Source organism: Taeniopygia guttata, chromosome 8 (genome assembly GCF_048771995.1).
Source record: "Taeniopygia guttata chromosome 8, bTaeGut7.mat, whole genome shotgun sequence".
Lineage (NCBI taxonomy): Eukaryota > Metazoa > Chordata > Aves > Passeriformes > Estrildidae > Taeniopygia > Taeniopygia guttata.
This window is the reverse complement of record NC_133033.1, coordinates 21,509,646-21,536,397: the sequence shown is the minus strand read 5'-3', so window position 1 is coordinate 21,536,397 and position 26,752 is coordinate 21,509,646. Positions and strand designations below refer to the sequence as shown.

At 38.6% G+C, this 26,752-nt stretch overlaps 2 long non-coding RNA genes across 5 annotated transcripts in view; one reads left to right on the top strand and one right to left on the bottom strand.

Moving 5' to 3' along the window:
- Positions 1–26,752, top strand: part of LOC115496241 (uncharacterized) — a 123,136-nt gene that overhangs the window by 56,245 nt on the left and 40,139 nt on the right. For all 4 annotated transcript variants that reach the window (XR_012057124.1, XR_012057125.1, XR_012057122.1 and 1 more), the window contains exons 2-3: positions 12,900–13,040; positions 25,905–25,970. This is a non-coding gene — a long non-coding RNA (uncharacterized lncRNA). The remainder of the gene's footprint in view (positions 1–12,899; positions 13,041–25,904; positions 25,971–26,752) is intronic.
- The window catches only part of LOC140684613 (uncharacterized), a 36,567-nt gene continuing 17,222 nt past the window's right edge, over positions 7,408–26,752 (bottom strand). The window contains exons 3-4 of the long non-coding RNA XR_012057126.1: positions 12,133–12,291; positions 7,408–9,523 (exon numbers count right to left, since the gene is read on the bottom strand). This is a non-coding gene — a long non-coding RNA (uncharacterized lncRNA). The remainder of the gene's footprint in view (positions 9,524–12,132; positions 12,292–26,752) is intronic.

Here is a 26,752-nt window from a genome sequence, read left to right as displayed (position 1 = left end):
CAAGCAGGATGAGCAGTGGGAATTCCACACTTCAAACTCCTCCCACAGGATTTGCAAACCGAGTCCCTGCTGTGGGAACACACTGGTGGCAGCAGTCTTTGTGTATGTGACCACACCTTATGTGAAATGATGGAATTCATGGCTGAAATCATGCTGTGTAAGAACCTGTGGGCTGGCTGTCCTTCCCCTCTCCTGCCAATCTGGTCTCCGTGTAAGAAGTGGGTGAGGATCACTAAAGATTGCTTGGCACAGGAGGGCATATGAGCTCACTGACTCAGTTACATGAACTTCATGGAAGCTGTTACATATATATCCATTGTTATGCTTTAGTTCTTCCATTTGTGCTTCTAAACATTAGTTTTAAAAATAAAAAGTGTATTATTGAGGACAAGATGCTGGAAATCGCAGTAGTTTATGCCAGTATTAGTACACTATAAATGTTGTATTGCAGAAAGTGTATAAAAAAACATTTAAAGAAGTGACAGACTTTGATATAAAGTAATTCATCTTCTTCCCTTGGAGCCACAGAGAATTGACACATTCATTTCAGACATTTTAATAATAGCATTAGTGAAACTGATTTCTCAGCAAACCAAGTTGCTGTAATATATACTATTCCATTAAATATACTGTATTTCTTCACTTTACCATCTTTATACAGAGAAATACATTGTAGTATAATAATTATGACAACAAATACCGTTGAACACTGTGGCCTTTAGGAGCTAGAACTAAACAAACCCCAAGAATTTAACTACCTATCTCTCCATGTTACTTTGCACTGAGCAGTAAGGGTGCAGATCTGTGATGTGGTTTAATAATGCTGCCAGAATCTCCTGCAAGCACCAGTTTTCCTTCTGGATCCCCCAGCTCTGTGACAGTCCTCCCCTCACATCCCACTTTGATACATATTTGCATTTTATCCTCTATAAGGAGATAAACCTGGAGGAAGTAATTTTTCTACTAACAAAAATCTTGAGCAGTGTGGAGCGGGATTGTGAGTGCTGATAAACTCATGGTCCAAAGGGCACTGTCCCCAAACCTGGGGGGACCCATGACTGTGCTGCTCAAGAGATTGTAACCTATTTCAGCAAGAAGTATTATGGCTGAGCAAAATAATAAGAGGATGGAGAACATATTCCAGTGTAATTGTAATAATTTATAAATCAGGGTTGTTCTCCTGTTAAAATCTCAAAAGCAGAATATTTTTACTTTCTTATAAATTATTCACAGTCATTTGCTTTGCTTCGTGACAAGTAACTTCTTTTCTTCAGACAGGATTTTCAACCTGAAAGAATGAAAGTGTTGACCCAGTTATGCCTAACAAACAAAACGTGAAGAGAACTAAAATTAGAAATGGATAAAATAATCTTAGTAGGAGCAAGAAATAAAGCACTTTTCCCCTTCCTGTTCCATCTGAATTTAAAATTGGTAAAGTTATTTCATTAAAAAAAAAAAAGAAAGAAAATAGACTTCATAATGAAACTACTCAGAGAAGGATGAGGTAACATTTATGGAAATGCTGCACATTATTAAAAAAAAAGAAAAAAGTTTCAAAAATGGCCTAAACCGAATTATGTCCCTTTCCAGTTCTGTTATCAAGTTCCTGATACCTTTCCAGACTCCCATGCCCCATCTGCAGCCTCTGTCCTGCAGACTGAGACCCTTGTCATACACGGCATGAATTTCTGAGATGGGATTGAGGGCAATGTACAGGAATTGAAAAAGTATATAACATGTGATATTTAAGGGGTTACAAATGCTATTGTGGCATCATTCCCCAAACTGGCGTAATAGATGTAGGACTGGAACTACCCACTACCAGATTTGGGAATATCCTGAAAAGGAAAAATTAAAAAGGCTTAATGGAAAACCTGTGCCCCTTTTAACCTTCTGCTATATTCAGTGCTAATGCATGGGATGTTATTAATGTATTGATTGCACAGTCCATTAAAAGAGTCTGAAACAGTTAACATAGGTCAAAAAATTACTTCCCATATAAGACCTAGAAATCAAGACATTAAAAATTATGAGACTTTCTTAAAATTCCTAAAGCCATAGTTAAAACATTTAATGGGTAACAGTATTTTTAAAAAAAAACTTACACTTAAAATTCCCACTAGGATCAAGGATTTAGGCTTTATTATCTGAAGTGCTTCAGAAACTGGTAGTAAAAAACACTTAATTAAGCAGATTAAAAAAGAAAATGTTTGTTTACATTACTCTATAAAGGAAAGAATCCCACAAGTTTTGCAATGTGAACTATGTTTGCTCTTCGAAGGAGTTAACAGAAACAGAGTGCCAAGCAGTTTCTTGTCTACTCACTGGCGACAGTTATGATCACGTTCAAGATAAGAGAGGGTTTGTATATATTTAAATGACTCAAAGTCCTTGCTTGTACATTTTAAATTAGCCAAATGCATCTAAGTTTCATTTTTCCTCAACCACTCTTCACAGTATTTGAAATCTGTATTAGTTCATAACTCAGCTCCCAAAATGTTTGGACTACTATGGAAAGGCAACATAAGATGGGAGTTTAGTCTTCTCTCTGTGAGATATAAAAATGGAGGATATCTCCTTGTGCATATACATTCCCTTCTTGGCTAAGTATTTTGCTGATTTTTTCCTATTTATAGTAATTTTCAGGGTTTCAGTAATGTCCAGTTAAAATATCCAGGCAAATATTTTCTGAACTGGGAGCTGTGGACTATTAGAGGTCTTCCTGCTTGCAGTTTAAAAGAATACACTGGAAAAACTATGAAGTGACCAATACTTTCTGTGTATCTTATTTACTTTGGATATCAGACCTAAACTTGGCTGTATTTATGAATACTTTCTTAGGTATTTAGAAAAGTAGTTGTTGGATAGCAGGGAACCATTTCACTTGCAGCTGTTTATTTAGTATTTATCATTTTAACAGTTCAGGAAAAAGAACATTTTCCAACCTCATTTTTAAAAGAATTTCCACTCACTACAAGCTATCAATACTTTCACCAAGTCAGGAATATAAAGCTGGCCTGATTCGCCTTACCTTATAATTTATAAAGATGTTTTGGTAGCTGGTAGTCTCGGCATGTTCAGTGGAGTCAGTGAAGGGACTCATGTACACAATTAGTAATGTACATAGTGGCTCTGAAAACTATTATAACATCAGGATTCTCAACTGTATTTTGAAAACATAATTTCTGTGTAAAGAACCTCAAACTTTCAAAGAAAGAAAGCAAGCCAGCTGCATGGCAGGCAGTGATAAGCACAACTGAAAATCAGGCTGTGCCAATATAGAATCATAAGCCTTTTATCTGCATTTTAAACCTTAGGAAATTTCCTCCAAAAGTGGAAGCCATAAATATCTTCTTCATTTAAATGGCTGCTACTTGATATTCTGATGAAAAAGAAGGTTTTGGGTTGGACTTTTGTTTAGCTTGGGTTTTAATTTCTTTTATTTCTTCCAGCCCTTGACTGCTGTGTTCACACTAGCTCAGATGTTGTGCTTTTCCTGTGAGAAACCTGCACAGGTTTCTTGAATGTAGGAGATTACTGCTAAGGGAACAACATCACAGATGCAGTGAAGATAAGTGGATTTGTGATTGAATGATCTTTCTTCCATATTCTCCTTTCAGCAAATGAAAGAGAAGCTTTCTGGATAAAATTAAAGTGGAAGGAGGGAGAGATGAAATAATTTTCAAAAAACTGATCCAAGCTAGGGAAAAATGTCCCATCGATGTCACCAAATAATATGTAAATTCCCAAATTATTACGTCCTTGCCAAAGAATGTAATTTTTTCACCTTCTTCAGTTTTCTTACTTAGATTTAATGTGAATATTTGTATAATTCATGCCCTGTTGATGAGGGAAATGGTTGCCATTGATTGCAGTCATGGGAGATTGGAACTTTTGATCCCTTTGGAAGAAAAACTAATTACTGCTGTGCCATAATGCAGTATCTGAACAGATGATGAGATGGGTAAAAAAGGCCCTTGCCATGATATGCAGGACTCAATCAGAGGTGAATATCAGGGTGTCAGAATCTGATCAGTGGAGTAGCCACCAAAGCTTTGGAAACTCGGCACTAGTTCATATTTGGGAGACTTCTGCATTTTCTCCTGCATTTTACTTGTTAGAGCCACAAGTGTCCTTTCAGGGGTCTGTGACTCCAGCATATCAAAGATTGTTCACAGACTTAAAACTAGGCATGGACTTAAACAACTTGCTGATTCAAGGTTATGATCAAAGTTTTCTTCCTGAGGAAAAAAAAAAATTGCTTCTTCTGTAGCATAGTCAGAGATGTATTTAATCTCACCTTGACTGATGTGTGCCATCCCTAGCACGTAAAGGAAACGCTTACATAGTCATAGCTACCTTTATTTTAGAGACATGACTGTGGCACTTGCTGCACTAATTCCCCAGGATATTTATTTATAAAAAAATTACTCCCAGAGCCTTTTAGTGCATTGACCTTGTTTCAGGGTTTAGCTGGGAGGAGGGAGAGCTGAGTTTTTTTCTTAAGCACTGCAGGGGATTTCTGTCAGGTTGCTTTAACACTTCCCTTCAGATTCTTGCCAGGCTTTCAAACTAAAGAATTTTAAGATGTAGCTAGCCATCATCACATAGGTTTTTGCATAGTCTCTGTTATTTTATGAATCTAAAATTCAATTGTTTTTCAAGCAAAGACAAAACAACAGCATGCAAATATAAAGCTATCAGATCAGAATCATAAATGCTTGGAAAAAGATAACCTCTAGTGTAGCAGATCTGTATGATACAGTGACCACTGCATGGACTGGCTTCATGCATTTTATCAATTGTCCGTCCAAAGATTTGGAAAATAATTTTACCTCTATAGAATAGGAGAAGGAACAAAGTGAAATGTATTGAATACTGTTGTATTGTAAAATGTGTTGAATATTGTTGAATTTTCTTTGAAAAACTAGAGTGTTCTTAAGTCGCAGGACACCAATTTTAGGAATCATGAAAATATTTTTATGCTCTACGGCTGTGATAGTCTTAGCCATCCTTACCCTACCCAACCATGACCCAAGTGAGTTAGCACTGCAGCTGCTATTAGCCACACCTTTTATTGTTTCTTCCTGACTGTTTCCATGTACAAACTGACAGAGATATATGGCAAATGCATACAGGTAATTCCTGAACCTTCTTCTCTGACTGTAGAGAATGCACCTACCATAGAGTAGCATAAGATGCATAGAGGGTTGTGTAGTGGGGAGTACCAAATTTGAACCTTTCATTCCCCTAAAATAACTGGTTACATCCAGGCCATGAGGAAGTCCCTCACATATTCCCAGATAACCATGCTACAGCAGTGATTCAGGATTAATGCTAAAGAAAGCCTACCGACATGGCAGCATCCTCCCTCGTCTGGCAGTGTAACAGGTATAACTGTTCACCCTGTGTGGTTACTGCCTGATCCTTCAACTCCATCCCGCACCTCCCTGTCACCGCTCCTCAGTTTCACACAGGGCTGCCCCATCCGGACAGGGATCTACAGCCCTGCTCACAGATGGGGCTTAGGCAAAGTGTTCAGCTTCATGGCATTTCTGTGCTAATCCCTGAAGGCCTTTGGATATACCCTTGCAGCAATGCCCTTAACACAGACTAGTGCCACTGCTAACCCTGCTTGGCCAGACAGAAGCTTAGATATCCAGGGTTAAATACCAAGAAGATTTCAGTGGTAGCTAACTAGGTGTAGGCAGGTGAAAATGTACAGCACTGCAAAATCTAATTCCACTGCCTCTTGCTTTTATTAGTGCCTCAAAGAAGGGCTGGGTTATTCTAACTGCAGTGTTGATATATCAGTGTAAAATCTAATAAAAAACGAGGCATTTGGAGAAATCCTCCATTACTTCTCATACTTTTCAGGAAAAAAAATGCAATTACATCATTCTTAGCAGAGAATGGAAAGAAAGCAATAAATAACACAGCTGTTCAGTGGTAACTAGAAAAGAACAGTCAGACTCAAAGCTTGTTATGTCTATTCACAGTGAAGAACTTAGGAGAGAAAAGATTATCATGACCCTGCTATGTGCATATTCTGAGGACAATATTGCTGGTAAAGTTCTAGCTTGTCTTTTGAAATGGATGATTGCTAACCATGTTAACTAGACTCAATTTTATCATTCTATGTCTATATGCAGTGTGGTGCTATGTGCAATTTCAGGCACTCACTCATCTCAAAGTGGACGTTATCTGGATTGCTGTCATATCCCAAACTGTCTGCACTTTTGTTAAAAGAATTACTGTTCCTGTCATCAGCTTGGTAAGAACAGAACCAGGAAATAAGCTACCTCTAAATGAAGACATTTATTCTGTTGTTCACAAAGCTGGTGAAATATTAGTGAAGCATACAGCAGATCAGCTGTTTGGAAATAGGAGTTAGTGCCCTTGATGGAGTTCCAAAATGCTGCCTGGCATTGCTGATGGTGCACTGCATCCTGTTTGCTGTAAGATCTTATAAACATCATTCAACCTCTCTATACCTCAGGTTCTTTATCAGTAAAATTATGACAGTTGTTTTCTACTGAAGTTTCCAAATGATAAACTTAATTGTCACACACTGCAAAACCCTTAGAGATCACAAATTGAAACATAGTTCAGAAGTGCAAAGTATTATTGCTGTTAGAAGTCCATTACAGCTCTGTTTTCTCGTCCAAACTGGTACTTTGGTACGTGCAGCTAGACAGCTTCTAATGTTATCTTGATTCACAAAGCACTTTTTGTGTGAGGTTTGACTCACAGTAAAATGCCAGTTAGAATTTTTTCCTCAGGAACTCACTGGAGCTTGGCTTACAAAATCTGAAAATTAAATCAACCAAAATAGGTCAAACACAAAACTATATGTCCTTATGTGTCCTCTTGTCCTCTTTTAGCAGTACAGAAGATAGTTGTTGTTTTCTTTTCTGTAAAATTTGGAATTGTGTTTCTTAGTTGGCTACAGTAACTGTATCACAGTTACATTTTGAATACCTGCTCATGCAAGTTTTCATTCCCTATTAAATATAGTTTAAAGTGATAGGCTTATCTGTTAGGTGTCCAGAAATAACGTGCTGGGTATACAAGCAGCTGATGCTACTGAGCATGACACAAGAGTGGATCGTAGTGTTGCAGCTTGTTGGTAGCCATCACTACAGAGATATTTTCAAACCTTAAAAAAGGAACAAAGCATCTGAAATACAATCAAATGCTAATATAAGCTGCAGTTTTGCATTTACTTTCCCCCTGTAGCTAATTCTTTAGGAATTTATTCCTATTCGCATAATCCTTTAAGTTGATATGTTTATTCTGTTTAAAATTTCTATTCATTCCTATGCCAAGTACGTGAAGGTGCTGCTTAAATTAGTACTTCAGTATTATACGTTTCTGAATTGGTTGTTCAGTGCAGTTAAAATGCAGTGAATACATTTGTTAATATTTGAGGTGAGAAAGGAGGTAAACAGGGAAACCATCTATACCAGTCAGAGTCTAGCTCTTGTTATAACATATTATAGTTTATTTAAACTCAATCAATACTTAATCTGGAGTTTAAATTCTGCTAAAGATCTGTGGCATGGCTAAAAGCAGCTGGTGCCAGGGAATAAAAATTTCTTCAGGCTGTGATTCTGATGAATTTATAATGCGCTCTAAGGGTGATGCATTGACCTAAATTCACAAAAGCACTGCTATTCCTATTTATTATTATGGAAGGTATCCTACCCGCAGTTTTGTTCTTTCAAATGTTGTGTGGCTACATGGAAAAGATGACAGGTTGCAGTGAGGATGAGTGGAGAGGAAGGAGCTGCACGCTCATCCCTGGCACGTCCTGGCTGCCTGGGCTAGCAGCCCTGGGGTTTGGAGGGCACTCCCAGGCAGGAGGGCAAATCCATGGAAGGGGTGGGGGGGCACAGGACAGCTTCACCAGAGGAAGCACCCAGCATTTGCTTCAAGGCTTTGTCTGTGCAGCCTGTAACCACAGACAGGGTGGTGCCTCACTGTAATTCCATGATTTGATGCAGGAATAATTTCAGCACTGTAAAAACCCAGCAAATGTTTGAAGCCAGCAGTGAGGGCAGACTTCCTGAGAGGTGTGTGTTTGTGGTGATCACTTGGATTTGTTTTCTTGGCAACAAGAATGATGTTAAGGCAGGAAGAGGACAGTTTTGTTGAAAATTACTTCTCCTATTTTGTTTTGTTTTTCTCCTGTAGCCTTACAAGGGATATAGAGTTAGGTCTAGGGTTTGGTTTTCTGTTCATGGTTCTTTAGAATCTCTCAGGTTCAACCATCACAGGACATTACCTATGAGTGACTCACACTGAAGTGGCTGGGAATTGCACACACTGATCTCTTGTAATGATCAGGCCACTTAATTTTTTCAATTGCATTTGGCAAGCTTTTCCTCTGCATCATTTTCATAGTAAGTGGTGCCTTCTCAATGACCAGTATCCTTATCCAAGCATTCTTTGTTACCTTTAGAGTTTGCAATCATATTTGTCTATTTTTGTGAAATGCCATGTGTTTTAGCAGATTCATAAACATAGGAAACTTGTGGGTTTTTTAAAAGCAGAGTGAATAAGGGAAATATAAATGAGGCTGACAACCCTCCCCACTTCTTTCATGATCTGATATGGATGCCTCTTGTGTAAAAAACATGAGAGCACAATTATATTTCTTTATTGGTCTTGACCACTTCTCCATTGCTGCTTTTCCAGGCAGAATGTCCAAAAGGACACTCAGCTCCATAATGTTTATCTCCTGTGCTCTCCTGTGTCCCTTTGGGGCACAATATCACACACTGTCTTCAGCATGTCTGTCCTCATTGTATTTTGTGCCCACCTCTTCCCATATTGCTGCTGTAGTCAAATGGCTGTTGTGATTTATGCCAGAATAACTGTGGGATAGAAGAAATTCATAGATTTTAAAGGTATCAGCCTGCTTTAACTGCAGCACAAGCGACAGCTGTACCTAGCACTGTGACCTTATCCCACCCCTGTGAGGCAGCATCCCAAGCCATGCTGCTTGGGAAGAGCAGTGCTGCGTGCTTGCTGAGCTCTGCTCCTTGGGGCCAGCCCAGAGGACGGGAACAGCATGCAAACACAGCCTCTCAGCTGGAGCAACTGTTTGTTTCTGCTCTAGCCTTTACTTAAAATGTGAAGCTATTAAACAGAAATACAAAGACTTGGAGCTCAAACTCATACCTAACTAGCTTGGAGAGCTGGGTTTGTAGATCCAATTATGTTTTGCAGTCTGGCACCAGGAAAGTCTGGGTTTCCACTTCAGTTTGTTTTCTTCTAATGGTCAAAGAGAGTACTCCATGATCCAGATGCAAGGGTGCAGAAATACTTACCTGCTGTAAAGATTGTTTACAGAGGTCTCAGACCTCCCCTCTCCCCAGCATAACAGTCTGATCCACATCACAGCTTTGAACTCTGTCAAGCACAGCTCCAGATCACAGGGGATCACTGGCAAAGTAATATCCAAAAACTGTGTTCTGCCTGGCAGAGTAATAGGTTGGAAACATCCGCAATTAAATATCTGGAAGAAATAATTTAAATTGAGAAAGACAACTGGAACTTTGAACAAAGGATTAAAGTTGTATCCTACTCCTTATCATGATGGTTTGACCAACTGAATCTTCCTAATTTGTCGTTGATGACTGCTTATGTAATTTTTTTCTATAATTTTATTACAATTTATGCTATATCTTGCTTTCTCACAGGATAAAAATTATAACCTTCACATTTATGCTTTGGTTAGTGTCCTTGGCATTTCTATTGCAGCCAGGGGAAAAGTGGACTGAAGCTAGTTCTTGTATATGCCTAGAGAAAACCATATTCCTTCCCCTACAGAATGCCAGCTGATGGTTTAACAGATGAATAAGATAAAAGTGGAATATAGGTTGGGAGAGACAAACTGCCAAAAAACAAGTGTGTTCATAGTTTTTAGTTAATCAAGAATAGCAGTAGTACCTTGCTTACTTGCCTAATCATAATTAGGTGCCAGTTTTCTGTTCTTGTAACAGAAGAAGTACATTTCAAGCCTGTGATTTGAAGGAGGCTGAGAGGAATGACAGTGTCTTCATAAAGTTTTACCAGGCAGGCCTACAGACCAATTCCTGTCTGTAGTTCACCAAACTGTACAGTAATGTTTTTTTCTTCCCACAGTGCCATGAAAAAACTTCTGGCTTCAGTCCATGTGTGAAACCTTTTGCACAACAAAAGTCGTTTCTTGTGGTCAGTAAGACTAAATGTTCTCAGCATTCCAGAAAGTGTATAAATGGATTGGTACCCTTCCTAGGTTTATGGAGCCTTCTTTCTTTCTTTTTTTCTCTCATTCTCTTTTTCTCATTTATGCTCTCTTCATCTATGCAAAGTCCAAGCAGAGTACAGTTTGAAAATCCTGACTATCATTTTCCCTTTACTCGGTTTTCCTTAGTTATATTTTCTGAAAAGAAGTTGTTTCAGTAAATGCAACCTTGTAAATTATCTTAAATTACTTCTTACAGTCCAGGCTAGTATTATAACATGAAAATTGTTACTTAGAGTCTCCCACACCCCCAGCTGCTGCAGACCTATGTCTCCAGGCTGGGGAGAAGCTGAGCACAGCTCTTCCCCAGCAGAGTCTGCAGGCCAATCCACAATGTGGAAAGCAGAGTTTACAAAAAGAAGATTTCTCATCCTTCACAATCCTGCCAGATTCTGTTGTAGTGATGGTCAAAACCAACTAAAATGGTGATTTTATGTTGATGGGTAGGCATATGTCTATGCGGAAACCAGATGAGAAACTGCTCAGGCCAAAACCATTAAATCTCAGCTCATCTCAAGATACTAGAAAACAACCATCCCATTTCTTTGATCTATGATATTTGACTCTCAACGTGTGTTAATAAGACATATATGTTGGGCATTGGCATTTTCTCCTGTTGAACAAGGGTAAACATTGCATTTGTCTCTGTAAAAATAGACTTCAATAGCTGGGAGAATAGTAGAGATTTGTTATTTTTGCAGTTGTAGAAGACATTTAGCAGCTGTGTTTATACTGGCAGACAATTTGGATATTAGGTAGCAGGACAGAGAACTGCAGATGTACAATATTGTGCAGACATTGTGCACTTACAGTCCATTTCCAGGGAAACATGTTATTTTATATTTCCCTTGGTTTCATTAATCACATTTCATGATGTATCTCACTATTTCAACCCATTCCCCAAGATTCATTCTTTTTTGGCCTGTTTGTGTAGTAGTTATTGATGTCTATTACAAGAAATTCCACCTCAACTACAGATAATTAAGTTCTTTTTTGCTCCAAGAAAGAAAATTAAGATGGCCCTGTACTGATTATTGAGACTACCTCTACCAGTATACCAATATATCTTTGGTATATTGCTACCAATATACCACATCAGAAAGATATTTACCCTACTTTTGGTCACAAAAGGATTCATACTCTTCCTTGGTATTTAGAAATTAAACTCATTTCCTGAAAGTAAAAATATGTTTCTCATCTTGACCTACAAAGGGAAACAGCTGCTCTTTTCTCTGTTCTTGAAGCTCTCTAATCCCTTAACAGGCTTTGTTTTGGTTTTACAGGTGAATCCCTTAAACTATAGCAATGATGGCCCATCTGCTGGGAGAAATATGCTGATATAAACAGTGAGGAATCCCCTTTAGAGGGTTGTGAGCCTGAGTGTATCTCAGTGTATGGGATGTATCCCTAGGCCTTTTTTTTTGGCATTAACTCTACATTTAAATAATGTTATTAAGGGTTCCTGAATAAATTTAGTTTGTAAGTGCTGCTGTGGGTGCCCTTTGACCCACCTCACCCTGGAAGGGTCACCTGGTGTCATTGTGCTTCCCCTGTAGCTCCCTTGCCCATGGGCAACAGTCCTGATGCACTGTCTAGGGACAGACCACGTATCTGCTTCCTATATGGTTGTCTGGGTGTGCTGGAGAGTAGTTAAAATGGGGAAGAGCTCGTGCCAAACTTTTGATCTTCTTTGTCTGAAGAACTGGCTGTGCAGGAGCTCTGGCCTGGGAGGTGAGAACAAAAGACCTGCCAGGCACACTTTGTCCTGGCTGAGTCTGGGTGTCACACTAGGTAAGGTTTTTTGTCTTGGGAAACAGAGAAAAGGAAGTTCTACTGACCTCTAAATAGAAGCAAACCCAGAGAATTCACTATACACAGAATAAATGAGTTGTCCAAGATGGTATGATCCGATGATTGCTTGAAAAAACCACAAGCCCCGCCCAGTGCTCTTCTCGTGACTGGTTCAGAATGCTAAATATAACCTGGCAGTATTTTTCCTAGGGATAAAAGAAAAGCAGACAAAAATGAGGTCTGTTTATGCTATATGCCTTAGCCACACCTATGGAAATGCAACTTGGTTTCAACCTTTTTGTTTAGAGGGTATCTGTCAGGCTCTGTCCACCACAGTGAACATAGCAAACTAGTGTACAAGCACTGTCCTCATGTTGCTGTGAGCTGGGTGGAAAGAGATGGCTCCAGGCGAGGAGAAGACAGGGTGGATTTTAGGCAGTGCTCAGCAATTTTCAGAATACGGAAATCTCAAAAAGAGCTTTACTTCCAGGAAGGTCATGGAGTTTGGATTTGGGAGGAGAGGACTCTGATGATCTCATTTTTATTTCTAGAAACCAGTAACATATATTTTATATATTCTCAAAGAGTAAGTGGTTTTCAAAGGTACCTTGGAAGCTGGTGACAGAACTGGAAAATTAATACAGCTCTGGGAAAACTGATACAAGTGCCTTAGTCTAAAAGTCATTTATACAAAGAAAATAAAATGTCACTATAATTCATGCTCTTGTGGACCCCGTGATTTTGCCTTCTCTAAAATGCTTGCTCTTTCTAGTGATCTTTTCCATGTCTCACTCTCTCTTTCTACAACATTCAGGTGCAGTTTTTCTTATGTGATGATGCTTATGCAACTGATGCGTAACACGACCAATTAGAAGCTGTCTCTGAGCCAACAACACAGGCAGAAGACTGGAACTATGACCATTTGCCAACCTACTCTCCACGTATACAGTATGAGGTTAGTTGTATACATTATCATTTACTGCTGTTAAATAACCTTTAAATGTCTAGTCGAAGCCTGCAAAAACAAATTAAGGAAATATCCATTAAAAGATTTCTCAATACGTACTGCAATTACCACTCCTTTCAGATATGTTAGTTCCATTTTTTTCACTTAATTCCTATGTTTTCTTTCTATGTGTTCATCTTGAAAGCATCTACCTTTCTACTGCAAATAACTCAAGGATTCTCCCTAGTACGAACAGGCTCCTCTGGTTTCTTGCCCTACTTTTACACTGCAGCCCTCTACCAAGGGGTTGCTGTTGCTGAGCCATCACTGTCACAGAGCTGAGCACTACCAAAGAGGCTCAGGGAAAGGAAAGAGGTGTGGCTTGCCCTGATTTGCTTAATGTTCCTTATAGCTCTTCTCTGACATACCCTTTTTGCTCTCTTCACGGCCCTGTCCTCCAAGGCTTTGCAGTACTCTCCTCTCAGCATGACCTAGGCCTGTGTCCCTTGCTGGTGCCTTTGTTGACTCCAGTCCCTGCTCCAGTCCCCTGGTTTGCCCTCCCTTGCAGAGCCAGAGCTGCTCCTGATAACAGCATGTGAACGTGTGTTGTACCAGGCTGAACGTGTGTTGTACCAGTGCCATGTGAAGCCACTTTCTCAGCTGCCATTTGTGCAGATCTCATCCGCTTCAGAGCTGCACTTCTGCAGATGGCTCAGCCACCAATGCCTCGCAGAAACAAAGTTAAATCTCTTACAAAATATTTAACAAGAGCCTAACTGACTGATCACTGAACACCACACCTGGAATCATTTACATTTTAGCATTTCTAGGCGTGTGTTTTATTTTTCCTTTTAAAATAAACCTAGGAAGTGGTTAGGTTAATGCACACGACCTTAGCCTAAAGGATAAACAGCCAAGCCAATAAATATAATGTGCAGGCTCCTGCCTATTCCTGTCTATACAGGCAAATCATCTATAGCACCTGTATCCTCTCTCTTGTAGAGGTTTTATGACCAACACATTTAAGTGCAGAGAAACAGAAATGCTGGTTGAGTACCATGTATTCAAGATTGTCTGTATACGACAATCATGTTTTTCTTTATAAATGTGGACTTTAAATATTGTATTTGTCTAGGTGCTTTAATTATCATAAAGCTTAGTCTGAAACATGGGAGTTTCTGTGTTTCAAGTACTGAGGAGGAGGGAAGGTGCAAGGAAAGCTGTTTCAGTATCCCTGACCAGATCAACTACTCGCATTCTCTGGTTGCCACAAGTCTCCAAGAGGATGCTGTAGTGGTGGTGCCAAGAGGAGTTAAGGCTCATGAAATAGGCTGGTACCCTTTACACTGCAGTGATTATGGACCTAGCCACCTACAGGGATCTTCTGAACAGTGCAAAGAGTCAGAGCAAATGTCTAGTCTGGCTCTCTTTACTGTCATTTACTCAAATAAAAAAAGAATCTCAGATTCCAGCTGTTAGCCACCTCAGGGTCTATGTAAGCAGCAGAAAACTCAGAAACATTTGCGTTTCCATCCCTGTTTCAACCGTATCAAGAGAGGGCAAGGAAACACAAGGATATAGCTCTGGTTTATTTTACTTCAAGTGATCAGACCTAGAATGGTGAGAAGGAAATCCAAACCCCATTCCTACCCCCACACCCTCCAAGACACAAATATTTGCTTTTTGCATGATTCTCTTAGAACAACATAGCTCCCAGTGGACCCTGTGCTATGGCTTGGTATGCCTAAAAGGCACACAAGGAAAAATGTGGATTTTGCACTTAAAAATCAAAGTGCATCTTCTGACAGGCACTATTCTAGCTGTGAGATGTGAAATGAATTATATGTATTAATTATTTCATAATAGAGTGCAAATATGCTCTTTGATGTTTTTCATCCATAGTTCAGAAAATGACAGTGGTGCTATATTGTTGAATTGTAGTGCTTATCACTCAGATCTGTTATTGTTACAGCCATGAGTGTCTCCTATATGTAGATTGATGTATATTTAACCCCACTAAAGCAAGATGGCAGAACCTCTTTATATCCAAAAGAGATCGCCAAGTGTGGTATTTTCTCTAATTGGCTTCTGGGGATGTGCCTCAATAATCTCCAATTGCAGGTTCCATACAGTAGCTATACTATTTTAGTGAAACATAAAGAAACTGATAGGAAATGTCATTCTGTAGTTTAGAGGAATTCTGCTGAGTTTAACAGAGGATGATTGAATCTGATAAAAGCAGAATTTTGAACACTCCAGTGATCCACAAGCAAGGAAAACAGAACTGCACAGCATGGTCTTTTAACAAAGTACATTTTTACATCTCTTGTGCGAATCCCCTCTGCCAGCATGGCCATGGAGGGAGAGGGGCAGCAGGAGGCAGCAGACTTGGGCAATGGAAAGGGAGCTGTGGTTAAGGCAGTGGCTTTGGAGCCATCTGACTGGGTTTGTTTTCTGTCCCTGCCTAAGAAAGTCATTTAGGAGATGTCTGTGGCACAGTGCCAGTCTGCATTTAGTTTGGCTACTAAAAGCAGCTGCTTCTGCTGCGCTCACTAGGAGCAGAAGTGGACAGTTTCTCCCACAGACTCTGTGCTGTGTGTCTGTGAATGGGAGGAATAATGTTTCTTCCCCCTGACCCTGCTCAGTGCATGCCATCCCAGTGTTTGATATGAACAGGAGGCCAAACTTTTGGGTCCAGGTCTTCTTTTGCCCCTCTTGGCAGTAATTGCTTTTGTTCCAGAAACAACTGCTATTGGAATCACCAGGATGTAGTTCCCAGAGCTAGTTGATTTTTGTTTTGCTGCTAGAAGTTGACTTCTGCTCTCCTATGGAGTCGGTGTGTAGCTGATCTACCAATTAATTTCATGCCTGATTGCAAAGTTTCTTGTAACTTTCACAATCCCTTTAATCACTGTGACCAGATCCTTGTTTATGCTGTAACCCTCTAAGAGGAAACAGCATCCAGCCACAGCTTTCTTGCTATCTAGTCAAAAGGGCCAGAGACAAAGACTTGTCTTGAATAATATATAAAATCCAATTTAATATTAATTCTGTTGTAATATTCAATTCCAGAAGCATATATGGAAGCAAATATTAATCCATTAGATTTTTTGTAATTATTTGAACTACTTTTATTAAACATATTAGAACTATAAAGTATTTAGCTTTAAATTTAATACAGCTATTCTTAAAAATTAATGTTACTATATTATTGAAGTTACACTCATGCATTCAGAATGAAATCATTTTCACCTACTACCACTACAAATTTCTTTAGCAGAATGTAGGAAACTAGGGGGGAAAGAGTTGAATACTTTTGTATCAATTAGATTAGCTAAATAGTTAATCTAATCAAGTGAGGAAAAAAATCTTTTCAGATTTTAGTTATCTTTTTCACCTAGTCTTGAACTGATGCAACAGCTGAATGTGGTTGCTCTGAAAACTGGGAAACTAAAAAAAAGGAGATGTCTACACATGCCCAATGCAAATATTGTCAATGGAATGCAAATGCTAGTTAAAAAAATAGTAGTTGGGCTTTTTTCCCTTGTCTTTCTACTTTTGAACATGTAGTGAGAGGAAAAAATGTCTTCAGATGTAGAAAAACCTATGCAAGAAAAAAAAAAACACACCGCATTTTCTCTTTAACATTTTGGAAGATAAATTTACAATTATGCTTTCAGTTAAAGATGTAAGAAAGGACTTTTCATCTTTTCAAGCTGTGAAGTTCTGTCCTCAGTCTTGGTGCTTATGACCTTTTTATTTCTCCAAGTCCTGGATGGGGTTTGCAGAAAGGAAACTAAGATAGGAGGAAGCAAGAAGGAACATGACTCTAAAGTTTACTGTTCAAAGCACTCATCTACACAGAGGAAAGAAAGGAGAAAAATGTATACTGCTCTCTCTTTCAGAGAATACCTATGCTTTCTACCACAAATATCATTAGATTAAAACTAGGGGTTAACTACATAGTATGATTATTTGGTTCTTATTTTGTTTTGATGCAGTGGGTTTATTTCATTGTTTGCTGCATCACAATGATGACAATATTCAGATTGCACACCGTTTAGTTGTTTCACAGTGCCTTTATGAACTGCTTAGCACATGCTTCAGTCAGTGTTACCTTTCTTTCCTATTCTAGATATGTTTTGATCAGATGCTGCTTCTGTTCAATGTTAGTGTTAAGCCAGAGTCTTTGGGTTTTGGGGTTGGTGGTTTTTTGGGTGGTTTTTTGTTTTGTTTTGTTTTGTTTTGTTTTTACTTCCTTTCATTGGTGTTTGTTCAAGAAACAAGACCATTGGCATTTCACACTAGCCCTTTGGTAGGCCATCTGCTTCTGTGAGAGCCATACTGGAGTCCTGGATCTGCTCAGGATGAGGGATATGGAAGAAGCATTAGCTACAGAGTGTTGCCTGGTTGAGAGCCTGAAATGCCGTGCTTCAAGAGGGCAGAAAGGGCAGGGCCGTGTGAAGACATGCAGGGGGTACTGCCTCATTAAAACTAACAATGTGAAAATGGTTTACAGAAACCTTGAGCCACCCATCCCCGGTTCATTATCGGTGGTGCAGCGCGCTCGCGGCCTCGCAGGTGCCGCCTTTGCGTGGGAGCTGCGTGGCCGAGCCGCTGCTGGGCCAGCACGGCCTGAGAGCCAGAGCTGAGGGTGCAGATCTCCACCTGCCTCTCCTGCTATCCATGATCCATGCACAGCCATTAACTGCTCAGGCAAGCACCCAGACAGGCCACGGACGATGAGAGCATTCATTGGTGAAGTCGCACTCCTTAGCATCTGACAATATTGATGTTTACCCTGTTTTCAGGTCTTCAGTCCTTTATGCCATTTATTATTTCTTCCATGTTGATGATACACAGGAATAAATAAGAATGACTGTACTTTCCAGTTTGAATTTTGGGCCATTAGAATCTTTCTTTCATTACATTAAAACCTTAAGTTTGGAAAGCATTTAGTTCAGTTTTCCATTTTGTGGTATTTCCCCATTAAGATATTGCTCAGCTGAAATAACATGGTTTAATAACTTCTCTAGCAGGATCAAATAGGCAAGCCCCAGCTTTACTGATGATGATTAAGGGTGGGAGTCATGCTGTGAAAGAGTGACTAAGTGCTGTTATTGAGACCTGACAATTTTCGTGGAAGATGGATTTGATAACTCTATAACAAGCATATTTCAGTAAAATGACCCAATTTTAGAAGATTAGTGTATTTTCCTAAATTCAGTAAGCCTTTATAAAAATCTCATATCTAGAAATCTGTAGGAGTTCTCTGAAAGGAATTCTAAAAAAGGGAAACTGTAATACCTACGTGGCAGTCTCAGGGAACTGTGGTACAGAGGGGCATCCTATAGGAGCACTGTCATTTTATGTTCTGGGTCTGTGAAGACATGTAAGATTAGTTGATGCTGAAGGCAGTAGGAAATCACAGTGAAAAAAAGGATCCTGAGAGTTCAGCACTTGACAACGTTCTTCCTAGAAAAGTGAATGCTGAACAAAGCCTGAAGTTGGTCTTGCTCTTGTAAGTAATTAATATGGCCATTATAAGTAATGGTTTTTATGAGCTGGGAAAACTATCTCACTTGAACAAATTAATTACATGATACTTTGCAATTCTTATGCTGATACAGATTAATAGTTAGGCATAACAAGGATACAGGTTATAACAAGAATATAAATGAGAGTTGCAATACAACTGAACAGTGGATAGCCATAGGTCTTATGAATTGGATGAAAACAGAAGTCTTTTTAATAGCTATGAGATATCTTACATGGTTGAAAACATTTGCAGTTTCAGGTATAAAAATACTTTGACTGAAACAAGTAGTTTGGAATTCCCTCTTTTGCAGCTAATCAAATGGAGACTCAGTTTCAGTCAGTGTACCAAGAGGATTAGGCTCCTCCTTTATCCCTTCCCTTCCACTCTGGGATCCTTTTTGCATTTGTAATGGGCCTTTTATCAATAAATCAGGTTTCTATTCAATGACAAACTCGGGCAGGGCTAGCTGGTGGCCCAAATCTTGAATCCAGTATGTAAGGTGCTTCCACTGACTCTGCATTTATTCTTGAAGGAAAGAAGGAGCAGTTGTTCAGGGAGTAAAAGATCCCAGGCTATGTCTTAGGAAGGAAGAGGGAAGGCTTCATGCCCATCCATGGCCCTGCAGAACCCTGAGCTGATGATGATGTTGTGTCTGCGTCAGTCAGGAGGAGAAGACATGAACAGTGACACAGTTACACCAGGTCTGTGACTGTCACTCTCAGGAAGCAGTCAGGAAATTGCCCTCAGTCCCAACTGGCTCCTGAGCAGAGTTCTCTCTTGTGGCTGCTGAGTGAAGACCACCCAAACACATTGTTAGTGAGTGTCTCAATCAAATCCCTCCTTTTTTATCTTTACCTCAAACAAACAAATAACAACAATAAAAACAAAAAAACCCAAACAAACAGAAAGCCCCCAAACAAAAACTCCCACCCCTAAGCAAATAAAAGATGCATCCTGAGGTTGTTTCAACAGCATTTTTGCCCTTTTTTCTGACCAATAAAGTCATTGCGTAATTGATTATTCCAGCAGAGGGCCAAATTCTGTGCTGGTATAAATGGGTGCAGCCCTGTTAGGAGTAGCTCCTACTTAACTCAATCCTACTGGCCTTTAAAAATTGATTCAAAAGTAGAAAGGAAAAAAAAACTTATTTACTGCCTTGGCCTCAGGTTAATAGAGCAGCCAAAAATTCATACTGGAACCTAATAAACAAAGAACATCACGTTTGTCCTCCAAGCTAACACAGGTGAATTAACGCTTTCCATCCTTTTCAATCTCCCACCAATTTTTTCCAACCAATGTAATTTTTATTATATTTTTCATAATGTTTCATTTATCTAAGAATGTTCGTTCCAGTGGTATTTGTATTATTCTCACTCTACACAGTAATGTATTTGAAGATTCGTTCTGTAGCAGGACAGTTTCTTTCAGTCTGACATTTGAAAATGTAGTGCTAGAAAGTTGTGAGTTCTGAACATTTTCATGTTGCTGCTAAGAACTGCATATAATTCCAGAGATGTCTGTGGTTCTCAGGTACTGGAATTTCATCATTCTAGGTTCTGCCTACTAGTCTGCATTTTCAAGTGGCAAAATAACTCCCTGTATGAAACACAATACTCAGTGTAATCCGAGTTTCTCTTAATCAGGCTTTAAGGAAATCCTTTTACAGCCATTTCAGTTTTTCCTGTCATTTGCTTCATTATGTTGCTGCATGCATGTTTGACTGATCAGTCCTTCTGAACTGAATCATGCTCTTTAATATGTGGTTTTGTATCTGTGTGCTGGGTTTGGCTGGGATAGAGTTAATTTTCCTCCTAGAGGATGAGCGGCTGGGATGAGAGGCTGTGTGCTGCTTAGCTGCCTTCTGGGGTTAAACCACCACACAGAAATATTTTTACAACTCTAAATATGTCTGGAAAACACAGAAGACAGTCGCTCTGGAAAAATAATTTTAGGAGATCCAAGAAAATTTTCAAAAACCTAGACAGCTGCCTTTGCATTTTATTTTTCTGAAATTCTTAGGTTTTGGATTGGGAATTTTATGCTGCTTTCAGAATATCTTTGGGTAAAACAGTGTGTGTAACAGTGACAGAATCATTGCCAGATTTAAAAATTACCTCAGCAGCAACAGCAAAATGCTGTCCCTTGCAATTTGTCTCCCTGCACCAACATTCCTTCTATATTTTCAGTTATCATCATTCACAATTAAATAGCTATAAACTGAATTTTATGAGAACTTAAAGTGCTTCTGAATGCACCAAAAACCATGTGTTGTATATCACATACACAGCTTGCTGAACTAAGAACAGAAATTATCCAGAAGTTATGTGGAAGCTTTCCACAGTCTCCTTATGTGACCTTGTACAAGGCCACAAATTTTGAGGTCAGAGGGAACATAAGTAGTCATTTCTACATGACTCATTCTGAATACTCTGCTAGACAAATTTTAAAATAATTCTAGCTAACCAGCACTGAAAACATTTTGGACATTGATCATTAATGTTCTACATGTTGGTTTGGCAAAACAGCTTTTCCCAGCCTTTCCTAGGAGCAAACAAAAGCTTTGCTCAGACTGCCCCCTGCAGAACACACAGCAGTGGGGTTTAATGCCTCGGTTACTGTCAGCGATAGGAGAATCCAGAGGCAACATCACAGCAGTGAGCTTGTCCAGACCTGACAGAAATAAAGCAAAGATCAGCTAATAGTTATTTTTCCAAATATTTCAGGACCCTATTGATGGAGATGTGGATATTCGTTTCAGGAAATGTCCCTAATATGCTGCTACTGAACTGCTTCTAGAGTAAGAACAGTGTGCGGAAGCACAGGCCCTGCTAGATACACTGCAGTGATTCCATATGCTCCTTGTACCCCAAAGATTTACCAGCCCACCCATGGCTTTGTTCTCAGCTGCTATCAAGAGTTTCACTGAAACTTCACCAGGACTCTGACCCTGACTGGACCTAAATACATATTCATTAAATGACAAATACTTTGAAAAACTAAAATGCAATATCCTTTGACTCATGTCTTAGGTTTTCCTCTTATGAAAAGGTTAAAAACAGAAATGTGCTGTCAATGACTTACACATCATGAGCATTTGTTCAATTTTCACTTTCCCTAATAGGTGTGTGTACAGCAGCAGAAGGTTTCTCATGAAACTTCATGTAACTAAAAAGGAAGGGTTTAAATCACCCTTGAACAAATATGTTTTCAGGAACAAGAGACATGAGCATCCAGATACTTCCAGACACTGGTCAGATTCAGGGTAAAATGCAAATCTGGGTTTGGGATGGAAAGAAAAAAACATACAACAAACATTACAAGTTCTGATTCCTTATAAAGACATTTTCTTCCAAGCAGGGACTTAGGTTTTATGTATTTATTCAAATATCAATTCTGGTAGAGCCATTAAGACTTGGATGTTGCCTCCAAAATCTTTTTCTATCAGATACTTAGTCCTCAGACTGCATCAGGGCAAAAGTTTTCCATTTGACAGCACCAGTCGAGTAAAACACACAAAGGCAGGACATTTTCCTGATGGATACACATCAGCTGGGAAACACTGTTGTCTAAAAAATGAATTATTTCAAATTTAATGGGCCCAAGTAATAATAAAAAATTGTAGGTGGTTTTTTTTCTGAAGAAAATGTCAAAAACATAAACCTGATTTCTCCACCACACAGTGCTTACCTCAGAGACTACCTGATCCTGTGGGATTCTAAGTCCCACCACGTGAAAAGGAGTAGGAAGTTTCTCGGATATTGCTGACTCCTGTTTTCTTTGGCTGTTGATCCATACAGTTTTTAAGGCATGCCAGACACTGTCTTCAGAGGAGACACTTGCCCAAAAAGGATCAGAGAAAAGATTTAATACTTTCATTACAGATTTGACACCCTTGAATATCTCAAAGAACTGGATTTTTCAGCTAGGTTCTTATGTACTTGGGAAGTGGAAGGCTGTTTCTTTCCCACCAAAAATTAAATACTCCTTGATTCAATCTCAGATCCCACAGTAAGATGACCTTTTTCCAGAGAGACCATAAATTAAATACTGACTTGATCCCTTTCTGCTTTGTGAGATTACTGTGCTCTGTTTGGATCAAGAAAGAAACACCATGGAAGTGTAAGTGCTGTTCTTTCTTCGGGCTCATGCTTAGCACCACTTGGCGAAGCAGCATCACAGCCTCTGCAACCAAATAATGCAGTTATCATATTGAGGAAAAACACTGCAATAAACATGCACTCATTTTAATCTTCCATTGGAAGATCCTGCAAGGCTTTTCACCCTGCAGAAACTCACACCAAGTAAAATCCCAGCGTCTTATTTGTTGATGATCACAATCATTTCCAGAGTTTTAGAATAAAGCTGACTGTCATAAGGAAATTGGGTCAAACTACAGAAAAGCCTGTTTGGATGTTTGCAGCACTGTTTGTTTTTTTTAGTCCTGGGTAAGGACTAATTTCTGTGCAAGGTTTAGTACCTTCAGTGCCCTTACAAAGAAGTTGTAGCTGAGGGTATTTTGCAACTGAAATGAAGATTTCAGTGACTGACATGATTTCTTTCCTACTTGCACTTTGGTTATGAGAATGGGCCACCTTAATGTTTATGGTGATACAATTTCATGTGAGGTTTTGAACTACATTTATAGTCACATATATTTTTAGCCTAAATATTAAAACTACAGCTTACTCCAAAATCTGGTTTATCATGTGATTTTCTTGGGATATAATTTAACAAAACTCCAAAATTTTAAAGACAAAGTCTGGCTGCCTAATTTTTATTTTCTTTGAAATGTTACTTAATTTTCTAAGGTTCACTCTTTATTTTCACAGATTTTTCATAATATATTTCTAGGCATGGGCCCAATACTCCACCTGTGTTCCTTAGTGGCAGAGAAAAGATTTGTTTTAGAATCAGTATCATAAGTATGTAATAAAAAGAAGGAAGGTTGAATTTTTATGTAATGCATAGAAGGTTTTATTCTTCCAATAAATGAAAGACATTACATCAGTGGAAATGGGGTCAAATAGAAACTTTATCTTCTACCTCTACCTAAATTTGCTACAGGTTTCTCAGCTGTGTTCCTGCACTGTGTCCCATTTGTAAAGGTTGTATTTTGGCAATTTTACTGCAGGAAGGACAGATTTTGCAGAAGTGGATTCTTTCTATTTTCAGTTTAAAAGTGATTCTTGGAAATCTCAGAGGCCTCCGTTGCTTTAGAGACTGTTTATACAAAAGTCTGAATTCTTACTTTTATTTGAGGTGAGAACTATAACTATAATGTGACAACTTTAAAGTAATGCAATTTTTTTATGCTTGCAAATATTTTTTCCCTTATTTCCTACGAGAAATTTGCCCAACTCATTTTTGAAACAAGTTATAATTTTTTGGTTACATTTTGTAACAGGGTATCCCTGTGTAATTTCTCTTTCATTATTAAAAAATTAAGCATATCTTTCAGCTGGACATTAGAAAATTATTTTGATATATTCAGAATTTGCTCATAGTTATTGGGATGGTAAGAGATGCTGCAGAAAAGATCCTAAACAACTCAGCTTATAACATCAATCCTTTAACTATCATGAAGAGTCTTAAGAGATGTTATATTAAATAAATGGGGCAATTAACACATTTCTCTAGATAGTACTTTTATTTTGATATCTTATGGTCCATGTTATAGCCAAAATCTATTGTTGAAGAAGGACTACAGGGAGGTTTCCTTCACCCTTCATTATCAAGGATATATTTTTTGGTGTATTTAATTATTGAGAGATTGAAACACCAAAGTTGTAGACCTAAGTATTTTAGATTTATGCCTATATCTCTGTAATAAGAAATGACATTACAAAGGAATGAAATATGCACTGAGTTGAAAATATATTAAATGTGAATGGAATTTTTTTTCTTTCTGACTGGGGCTATTTTCTGTTGACAGCAAAATGACCTTTGCTTCATATGTTTATTTGCCTCATTTCCCCTCTCTCAATACTCAAAGATTTCAACACACAAGCAATGTAATTTTCTGTAATTTAATTTGAAATAATATATAAATAGATTTATGTTTAACTTGTAAATTAGACTTATAATATTGGCAGCAAAAATTAAGGAACTGACTGATGGAGAGAAAAAAACAACTTCTTCCCTTCCTTGTTTTGTCCTAGTTCCTTACTTCCTCTGCCAATAATCACAATTCTTTCTTCAAAGGGAGCACGCAGTTAGCCAGAGTCTGACTTTTCAGTTTTACTTTTGCATTGAGCATATTCAGCAGTGCAACTCCAGAGCCTTGTTTGCTAGACTGCAATGATGATTCCTTAAATTACATCTCCACTATTCTAAGTAAAAGAGAAAACATTAAACAAAAAACTCTTTTTCCTGACATTTTAAAACACAAATACCAAAATATTCACCTTCCCTTTTGCAAAGCCCAAGGGCAGCATGGCCCAAATGTACAGGAACCATGGCACAGATGCAGGTGAACCAATTCATATATGCCTGGGGAGTGTCAGACTTCTGGCCCTGAGCTCTGCTTTGGAACACAGAGAGGATCTACCTTTTGGTGAGCTGCCAAACAGCCAAATGACCAGAAATTCCCAGGTCATAGGGTGCTGTATTCCACTGAAATACAGAAGACTGAGATGTTTAAACTGCGATCAAAGATTGCATTTCGAATTTTCTTCTTCCCCTTAGAGATGGGTTTCCACAGACATGGGTTTGGTCCTCATGGACACCTCCCACAGGCACAAAGCACCAAAGGGTTTTTTGAATTGGGGCAGTGGAATGTTTTCTCTAGGGCAGTGTGCTACATCACAGCACTTTGTATTGCATAACTTTTGCTGTTGATTAAAATCAGCTTTATTCCCTATTCCCAGAGCTGTTGGGCTCTTAACTCCAGACATCACCTTTGACTCTATGTTGCCAACTAAATTAAGACAAAAAAGAAAGGTGAGGAGTGCCTGTATTACTTGCAAATGTGAATAAGTTATTGGAATGATATTTTTCTCCCTGCATGTGGCTTTTATTTGATAAGTTTTATTAATTTCTGCTTTTTGAGTATCTGAATGCAGGCAATATTCTGCATTACAGATTCATAAGGCAGCCAAATAATCACTGGTTAAAATATGTGCACAAGATTCCTCCTCAGTCCAAATAATTTTTTCTCTCCAAATATTTTTCCCTTTCATAAATACAGTAAATAGAGTAATTTTATCCTGCTGCTTTTGGTCATAAGGAGTGTAAGAAGAAAACAATTAAATTGTGAGTTATGTTAGCTAAGAAATGTCTTCCTTTTCTGTTTTTCATGCCAACACAAACCTGTGACTGCCAATTTGGATCATAAGGGGAATGGAAGTTGAAACTCTGCTGGAAGTATGGAATGGCACATCCTAAAAATAGAAGTGCAACAGGTATGCCTGTCAGCTGGTCACAGTCTTACCCATTCCCTTACCTGAATGAAACAATCTGGAAATGTTACTTTTCAAGAGATATTTAGATAAAGACTAAGCGGAGAAAGTAGAAATGTATGGGATGAGCAGGAGGAAATAAATGAAAATGCTGATTTTTACATTTTCTAGTTCTGACTCTGTTTGCACCCAAAAGTGGACAAATTGCCAGAAAAATATGATTGCTAGCTCTAATCATTCAAATATTTGTGAGGACTGCTGATTATATAACTACCCTAAGTGTCTGAAAGAGCACATTTCTTTGAACCATGCAGCTCAGATGGGCTGGTTAAAAATAATAGTAATTAATACAATTTGCTAAAAGAAAGAACATTCATCCACCAGTGTATTTTACATTAGCAGATGAAAAATTGCAATATCTTACAATCACAGATCACTAAATAAACAGTAAACAACTGTATTCCAGCTTTTACAAGCTGGAAAGTCAAAGCAGAAAAATGTGAAGCTAGCCACACTTTGAAGGCAGTTCCAGGAAAAAAAAATCAGAATCACTGTGTTATTTTTGTCTTGTGGTAATGGTCAGAAGTTCTTTTTCTGAGGCAGGACGCCCATCAAGAATACATTAGAAATATGCAAAACTTTATATGATGCACAGAGTAAGTAAATAGTTCTAAGCCCACTTAAATAAACATCTTCAAAAATTTCAGTCTGAGGTCAGCTAATGGTAGGAAGCTATTTTTCCTCTCACTCTTCCTTCATTTCATTCCAATCTAACAGGATGCTAT